This window comes from Gavialis gangeticus, unplaced genomic scaffold (genome assembly GCF_001723915.1).
Source record: "Gavialis gangeticus isolate Ggan-Ray unplaced genomic scaffold, GavGan_comp1, whole genome shotgun sequence".
NCBI lineage: Eukaryota > Metazoa > Chordata > Crocodylia > Gavialidae > Gavialis > Gavialis gangeticus.
The window spans coordinates 31,256,098-31,265,329 of record NW_017729008.1 but is presented as its reverse complement, the minus strand read 5'-3'; the positions used below and the strand labels follow the sequence as shown (position 1 = coordinate 31,265,329).

General features: G+C 47.6%; 1 long non-coding RNA gene across 1 annotated transcript in view; it reads left to right on the top strand.

Moving 5' to 3' along the window:
• The window catches only part of LOC109292208, a 55,643-nt gene that overhangs the window by 37,542 nt on the left and 8,869 nt on the right, over positions 1-9,232 (top strand). The gene's annotated exons all lie outside the window — the stretch shown is intronic.

The following is a 9,232-nucleotide window of genomic DNA, read 5'->3' as shown; positions in this document are numbered from 1 at the left end:
GTCAGGGCGGCTAGAGTCTGGAACCAGCTTCCAAGTGAGGTGGTGCAGGCTCCCACCCTGGGGGTTTTTAAGAGGAGGTTGGATGACCACCTTACTGGGGTCGTTTGACCCCAGTGCTCTTCCTGCCATGGCAGGGGGTCGGACTAGATGATCTGCTCAGGTCCCTTCCGACCCTAGAAACTATGAAACTATGAATCTGTGGTTCCTGGACACCTGGGGGTCCACAGACTGTCTAAGAGGTCTGCAAAAGATGACTATGATCAATCAAAAGTATGTGACAATTCAAAGGGATCCACACTTCCGTTCTAAAGTTCCAAAGGGGTCTGCACCTCCATTCAAAATGTTGTAGGGGTTTGCAAATGAAAAAATGGTTGAAAACCACTGTCTTAGATATATCATTAATGGTTTCCAACCTCTCCTGCAAAAGGATGATTGTCTCCAAGTAGTCATGGGGGACAAACCAGTCCTGGTTTACAGTCAGCTCTGCAACCTCAAATGATCTCTCTCAAGCAACATCTTACCCAACTCCCAGTCTCACTGAGGCACCAGGCCTGGCAGCAGACCCAAATACCTTCTATGCCCCAACTCTGCATCATCACTGGACCAAATAACATGGATTATAACATCCAAGGTTCATTCACTTGCAATTCCACCAATGTCTTATACCCCATCATCTGCTTACAGTACTCTTCTGCTATCTACATTGGACAGACTGGATGATCCCTGTGTTACAGAACGAATGAACACTACTCTGACACCAGCTGCAGGAAGACAGGCAAGCCTATGGCAGAACACCTTCACCTCCCTGGACACTCCATCACTGACCTGAGGTTGGCTGTTCTCAGTTTTGAATGGGAGATTGCAGGAAAAGACATCATCCACAGACTGGATGTATATATAATTTGGTTAGCCTATAAAGTGCAAATCTACCCTGCCTTCTTCAAGGCACGTATATATATGTCTGCATGTGGTCAGACTTCACTTGCCTAACAAGTTAGAGAGAGAGCAGTGACTTGTTTCAGGGCAGCAAGTGAACAAGAGACACCATCTCACATGCAAGGGGAGAGGGAGGGCACACGGGTCTTTTTCCCAAGTGTATATAAAGGGACAAGCACGGTGGAGCCATGGTCCCATGCTAGTCGTAACTGGAGCTCGTCTGCAGTACAAAGAATAAAGAAGAAGAATAGCAATGGTATTTCAGGAGACCTCTGCCTCTCTGTGTTGACGCTACGTGCTCGGCTATTTTATTCATACTATGTGAAACTCTCTGATCTCTTGCACTCTGGTCGTAATGGTTTCCTGGTTTATTTAAGCATTTAGGGGATGAGATGAGTATCTGCCAGATTTCTGCTACAGCTATTACATGTTCATTATCACCAGCAGAGAAGAGATGTTGGCCACTCCAGCTCTCACCAAGCTGCCAGAAGCCTGTCCCCCATACGAGGAGGGACTAGTGAAACTCTGAAGTTTGGGGACTGCTGGTAGAAATACACAGGGCCCTAAAGAGGCTGAGGAGGAGGCAAAGCCCTGGCTCCACCTTCCTACATACTAGCCAAGGGAGCTGGCCAGCTCCACCACCCAAACCAATAACAACCTCCTGGTGCTTCCCCTGGGGCAGGCTGACAGCCCCATTCCCTGCCCAGGGCTAAGTGGCACAGTGGCGCCCTGGCAGGCAGTCACAACAACAGGGAATTTTATCCCGCTTGCAGAGGTTTCCAAGGCCTGTATGAAACTGGAGTGACTGCTGAGGAAGGCAGTCATTTCAGGGAGATTTGCTATCATCCCCCTCCACTACAAACACCTTTTCTTCCAGTGACATCCCAGAAGCTTAGATCTCATAGCACTTGTGTGCCTCAAAATAAATGATAGAAATAATTCTTACCACGACTCTGCCACAAAAGGGATGTTGCTCTCTCTGGGGTTTCCTTTTAAAAGACACTGTCGCCATCCAAACACCTTGGGAAAATGAAAGACTTTTACTGGGTGTCCTTAACAGGCAATTCTTCCTCTCCGGCAAGCACGGAGTCTGTGTATGGAAGAAAACTTCAGCAAGGGGAAAAGGAACACAGCTTTGATCTGGGAATACCCCACAGTAATACTGAATAATAAGAAAAGCCATCTTGCTAGGTTTCCGCACTGCCGGTCACCTCTGCCACTACCTAGTGTGGTGTCTCTGTCTACAGACTAGCCCAGCACCACCAGTTACAGCTTTGGCAGTGCTAAGGACTGTCTCTGCGGTGTCCCTCACTGCAATGCTGCCTCAGGCTCAGTTACCTCCCTGCTGTCTCCTACTGTGCCATTGCCCCTGGCTGTAGTACCATCTAAGTGCCAGGCCCAGAGGCTCCTCCACCTACCCTCACCCTCACCCTGACCATGACCATTGCCAGGTGCTGGGATCTGTGTCACCCAGCCCTTGCACTGTACTGTGGAGGGGCAGTTCACAGCACAAGGGATGTTGGACAAGTGTCTGCCACTAGGAATCTGCTCCTTACCGTGGAGTAGACTCTCCTTTGAAAATCCCCTCCCATAACAGCTCTTTGCTGGTGATTCATGAGCCCACCTCTCAGGTAGCCACTCCCAAATGCCACCCAAGAAAAGGTCATGAGAGGCTGGTGTGCTGAGAATTGTTCATGACGTGAAAAAGAACAGGGTGACAAAGGGTGCCTATACATGTGCATCGAGGCTGCTCCAACACACTGTAAATACAGCGTGTTGGAGAAGACGCGATTAATCGACTGAGTCTGCTGGAGCGTGGTAATTACTGTGCTCCAGCAGACTCCAGCGTCACTTGTATCAGTGTCCCTGCACTGAAAAACAGCAGCAGGGGCACTTGAACTAAAGTTTATTTGAGGAGCTTTAGAGTGCCCCTGCTGTCATTTTTCAGTGGCAGGATGCTGATACGTGTGATGCTCCGAGTGCTTTAAGTAGTGCCCCCCCGCCACCTCCTGGAGCACATGTATAAATGCCCAGAGTGTTTCACCTGTGCGGGACATTTGCCTCTTGCTGTCTTGGCCTTAAGGCTCTTTGGCAGCAAGGCCAGAAAAGTTAACTTCTCTTTTGAGGTGAAGTAGCCCCAGGGGCAACAAAATCTAGTCTCTGTCCCGGGCAGAGTGAGGGGAGCCATCAGTCATCCCTGTGGTCCCCTCTCCGTACTGCCTGGGCACCTCTAGCTTTTTATGAGTTTCTCCTCCAAGCCCTCTGGGAGATAGGTATGTGCTGTTAAAGTCCTTTGGTTTGGGCCTGCTTATTTGGTGCCTAATGTAGCACCTGGCGCACTGTCAGGGCTCCACGAGCATTAACAGCCGAGCCTTTTGTGACATGCCACAGGATGCTGGGGGGCAACCCCTTCGCACCAGGGTCAAAGCTGCCTTGGTGAATCTTTTGTGGGAATGAACACAGAGCTGCAATCTCCAGGGCTGTCAGTCTGGGTCCTCTCACATTAATATCCAGACTGACGTTCTTATCCTCATTTGGGATGTGTGGGGCCAGGGGAAAGCAGGGAGAAAGCAGCATGAGCCCCAGAAAGCATCAGCCAGCTGGCTGAGGAAGTCATGAGGAAGGCGTCTGCTGAATGGCCCTATTCCCTTCAGACGCTAAGGAAGCAGGTGTCCTTGAGGACTTCCCAGCTCCTGCTGGCCCACACTCCTGTAGGGGCAGCTGATCATAGAGCTCCTGCACATCTGTGCAGGACATCAGACCCTTCCACTAATCCCAAATGAGCACTTTGACTTGTGTTGGTGGTCCCTTCTGCATCAAGTACATGCATGCATGTTGGGGTGAAGAAAAGTTACCTCCAGTGAAGTCCAGTGCCTCCTGAAGACCCCCTACCGCTCAGGAAAGTTATTTGCTTGGCAGCTCCAGGGATTACCAGCTGCTGTTGCTTCATAAAGACAGATACAGCCCTGGCAAGAATACAGTGAGTTTCTCCCTGAACTTCACATGGATGGAGAGAACCTCTCACAGTGAGACAGTTTCCTTGCCTAATTCACCCCTGGCTCTCCCTGCTGTGACTATGAGCAACACCAGGTGTAGTGATGCTCTTGGGTACAGATATCTGCCCCTGGGAGACATCCCAACCACTCACTCTACTTTCCACGGGCCACTTTTATCACCAGTGGCCTGAGCTAGATTGGATCTGGGACACCACGGGTGAAGGGATCTGTACCTTACAGCCAATTCCCTGAGCCACCCAGTACCACGAATGCCAAGTCTCCAATGGGAAGGGGGAGGAGTTGCTTCTAGGGTCACCTGGCAATATGCTGCTCAGAGGGTAGCTGAGAAAAAAAAAAGAGGCCACCTTCTCTCCCCCTTCCTTTGAATCTGTCATGAAAACGGGAGTGTGAGGTTAGCTTTATGAGATGATCCTAGTTGTGCAAATTCATTAAGGTGAAGCTCCAATAGGACGAGTCACGGGGGAGGGCACAATGATCATTCAGTGAAGCATTAAGCACCTCTCCAGAGGGCATTACAAAAGATTATGAACCAGTTTGGCAAGTAGTGGGCCTGAGATAAGGCCAAGAGCTTGCTACCTGCCAAACCAGTTTATAATCTCTGGTAATGCTCTCTCCAGAGTGTCTCATGGCTGCCATGTGCCATCAAGGAGCCAATGTGGTTGCTGTTCTACATTTGCTTGGTGTTTTGGATTCCAGGTTTTTGCCCATCGTTCACAGTCAGATGAGCCCAGTTCATTTATCTTCATTTCTATACTCTGTTACTCCCCCAAGATGCAGTCATTTTCTGTGCTGTGGATTTTGGCTGGAAGTCTGGGCCCAGCATCCAAGATATGAGCAGATGCATTTTTGCTATTATCAGGTTATATTCCTTTTTCTTACAGTAACTTCTACAGTGACAGTGCGGTTTTCTTCTTCCCTCTGCCCTGAAACCCAGGAAGGCGATAATGACAGCCGGGCACTAAGCCTCCCAGCATTTTACTTTGGTCTTTTGTTGCAGAAGAGGACTTAGCATGGTGTAGTGACAACAGAGAAGAGGCGATTATCATTTGAAGACTAGCAGTGGGCTCAATGCGAGCAGAGCTAAGAGAAGAGATGAATGCTGCCCTCAAGTAGGGTTACCATACGTCGAGGTTTTTCCAAATGTGTCTTCTTTTTGGATCCTCTGATCTCCGTCTGGGTGTTTTTTTTTAAATATGATCAAATATCTGGGATTTTGATCAGCTCAGCTTCAAAGTTTTTGCCGGTACTTCCTGGCTTGCCCTAGCAAGAAGCTGTGTGGGGCTGGTGGGGACGGTGACTGGAGGTAGTGTTCACACACATGTGGTTGGCATGCAGGCAGGCAGGATGGTGGGAGCAGCCCTAGCAGCTGGATGCAGGTAAGTCTGTGGGGGGCAGGGGTTGGAGGGCCAGGGCTTTGGGACTACCTGGATGACTGGGGGGAGAGTGCATGCATGTGCGTGTGTGCTTATGCATACATGTGCATGAATGTGCACGTGCGTGTATGCACATGTGCGTGTGGACAGGTTCCTGCCAGCGCTGGAGGAAGCTGTCTGGGTGCTGGGGCTGCAGCAGTGCCTGCCCCTCCAGTAGAGGAAGGGATTGAGGGGGGCCCTTTGGGGCAGCAAGGAGCAGCGTAGCCAGACCGGTGCCTGTGCTCCCAGGGGCAATGCAGCTGGGAGATGCTGCAAGGCTGGAGGGAGCAGGGGGCTGATGGCTGGGAGCTGAGCACTGGCGGTGCTGTTGGGAGTGAGGGGCACTGGAGGGGGTGGGGGGAAACTGTGGGTCAGGCGTACGGGGCACTGGCAGCACCGGGGGGCTGCGGGTTGGGAATGAGGGGCACCAGCATTGCCCAGGGGGAGCGGGGTACTGTGGTTTAGGAGTGAAGGGCACTGGCGGGCTGGGGCGGGCTGTGGCTTAGGAGTGAAGGGCAACAGAATGGGCAGGGGCAGGGCAGTGGCATATCACCCCCTCCATGTGACAGGTGTCCTCTTTTTTGGAACTGGAAATATGGTAACCCTGCCTCAAGGATCTCTCAACTGAAATGCAAGATTTTGGTCCCTGGTGAACTGAGGAAAAGGCATGTTATTCATTGTGTTGGTTTGGTAGAATTCCTCCTCCAGGACCCTGGCAAATGCAGATGGCGTGGTGTATCATTATGCCATGCTCAGCTAGTACTATGGGATGGTACATTGGGGTGGTCCAGTCTGCAAATTTTCCTTTCCAAAAATCCAGGTTAGCGCTTTCCAAAGAACTTGGCGCTGGCCCCACTATACTCCTATTGCCCCTACTGGTAAAGCTCTCAGTGGTGGCATCTACACGAGACGCTGACTGCATAGTCGTTACTGCATAGTTGTATAAACAAGAACTAAATGACTGGAGTTACTGTGCAGTCGCGCCGAGGAACAGCTTTTTTGTGATGCTGACTGAGCAGTAGCTTACGACTACTGTGCAGTAGTGACGTGTCACACTTCCTGCCACACGACGCTACTGCATCTCGTGTAGATGCAGCCAGTGAGTTCAGGAGCTCAGGAAGCAAGGATTATTCTCTCCACTGAGATTATGGCTTCTTTCATGCAGCCAACCCACAGACCTAACAAGGCAATCTGCTTAAGATAGACAAGCTAAAAGCAGAAGTTGAGTAAGAAAGCGTAGTTCCTACAGATCTTTGAAAAACCTAAACACCTGTGCTATGGTTTGTATTTCAGACCAGTAGCTCAGATCTTCAAATGTGTTTTTAGGTGCTTAATACCTATTGATCTTAATGGCAATTACGGACCTAAATACACATGGATTCCTAAATTCCTTTGAGGCTCTTGGCCCAAGCCCTCTGCATAGAAAGGAACTGTAATAGAAATACAAGTTTCTTTTCCAGATTTCTGAGTACCAACCAATTTGCAATAGTCCCTGTTTGCAATGGTCCATAATAACACATCCACAGAGGAAAAGTCAATGAAACTATTTCCTCCTTTTAAAGCACAGAATCAATGTTTACACAGCTGAGCTAAATTATTTATACATATAATGTTACAGGTTTCACATCAGTGGTTTTTATTAGCATTCAGCAGATAAGAAATCATACCTGACCTACTTGTAAAAAAATAATCTGGGATCTCTCTCCAATGCTACAACATACAGTGGTGACAGGTGAAGGGGCTAATACAGTCTGTCAGTTTCTAGCTACATGAAGAAAAATCCCTCAGTGGAACCATAAAAATCAGAGCCAGGCTATTGCTGAAGATGCTTCCAAGCCACCATTTATTTGTTTTGGGAGCACTTAGTGCAATAAGACTTTGTTTGAACAGATGTTTGGATGCCAGGTCCTCTCTGTGTCCATTGCTCGTGATAACCAGGGGCAGAGTATACAAAGCACTAGGTCCCCCTCGTTACAAGCTTCAAATTGGCTTGCTCAGGAGAGTTTCATGATGGAGGGGTGCGGGGGCAGTCTCACCAATGGCCATCTGCTGATTGACAGTCTTACCTTTGTTCTGGTAAGCAAGTGATGCTCTTTCTTGCTAGGTCCAGGTCTATGGCAGCGATAACATCACCACCACTTAATTCTCCTTTTTAATCTTTTCCATGCATATATTTCATAGCACTCTCAAAAAGAAGGTAAATAGCTATTCACGTTGCAGAGAAAGGAAACCATGGATGCATCACTTTGCAGCTAATGGCAGAACTAGGAGCAAAATTAAAGTATTGCTGAAACCCAAGGCAGGGATTTGTCCAAGAGACACCGCCATGTAATGTCAAACGTGAAAAAAAATCCTTGTCCAACATGCAATGAACACACTCCTTATGTCAGCTAAGGGAAATTTTTGCATAACAATAACAAGTCGTAATATTGCTCCCTCTCTAAAAATGTATACTATTTTCTTCTCTGGCCTTCAATCTTAGCTACTGTGCACTGGCAAGCTGTAGATCCCTACAGTAATCTAGCTTGGCTTCAATGCAGTTTTTCCTAATGTCCCCAAGGCTCAACCAGCTATTGCTTCTAAACCAATGTGTCAAAGGCACTTACATGTCAGATAGGTTTCTTCTTGTCTTGCAATTAATGCATTTTTTATAAAGCCCAGGCTCTGGTTTCCTTTCATGTTACAGGGAGGATATCCTTTTCCTGTTAAGCTGCAGAAGGATTTTTCCCCCAAAGCAATGATCTCTTGTGTCCTGTAAATAGGTTAGATGAACATATTATCTAAACGACCTGGCATTAGTCACTGAAGCTTTCATTGTAGCACATGTGGAGAAGCTAGTTACTTTGCCAGAGCTTATATAGCTGTTTCAACTGTGTGAAATGGTACCCTACAATAATATTTGCTATTTACTCTGCAGAAACACTGGACTGGAAGAGTCATCAAGTCCAGTTCCCTGTGATCTCAGGAGGCCGTGTAATAAAGCAAAGATAAGAAGTGCTGTGGATTGGTTTTCATTACTGTCACACTCGCACTTGTCATGTTTCTGTAAATGCATTTTTACATTTACCACCACAGATAATTTCATGTTGTCTTTTATTTTTAAAACTTAAAACCAAGCAAAATCACACTGAGATGATTTGAGAAGCATAGTGCATGGCCAGTCAGCAAAATTAATCCCATATTTGGTTGTTTGCAAGGTTTGTTCTATCAGGGTGGATGAGCATTAATCGTATGAAGTAGGAAACTCATTTGGAGCCAATGTTAGGTTTTTTAAAATCAGCTGGAGAAGAGGCAAATTGAGTTAATTATATGAATGTGTTACAACTAAAAGTGACTTAGCCGATGCATGTAGATGCACATAAATGTGTACCAAGTTTCACTACTCGATGCAGCCTCTGAGGTCTAGAACAGAATGACCAGCAGGACCTTTGCTAGCTACTGCTCCTTGGTGCTACTCATGTAAAATGGATAAGGTATGGCTGGTTGCTCCTCTACTTCAACAGACCCTTGTAACTGACTGAGGAACATGTTCTGTGCAGGAAATATTTTCTAAGTCTAAAACACAGTGGATGTGGTGTGACAACAAGTTACCAAGGCATATGTGGTGCAGCTACTTTACCATATGAATGCTGGTTTGTCCTTCCTCTGTGGTGTTTCCATAGAAGCGGAGCTTAACCTTTTATGTGAAGATTATAAAAAACACCTAATTCAATTAAAATTAGACTCCAAGCATATCAGTACTTACTGCTCAAGAGTTATTATGAGATTTGATATCGCCATTGTTCCGACTGGCAGGCAGAATAGTTGAAATCTCAGGCAGTCGGGAAAATCTTTTTGTTGGTTAACTTACAGACCCCCCCCCCCCCC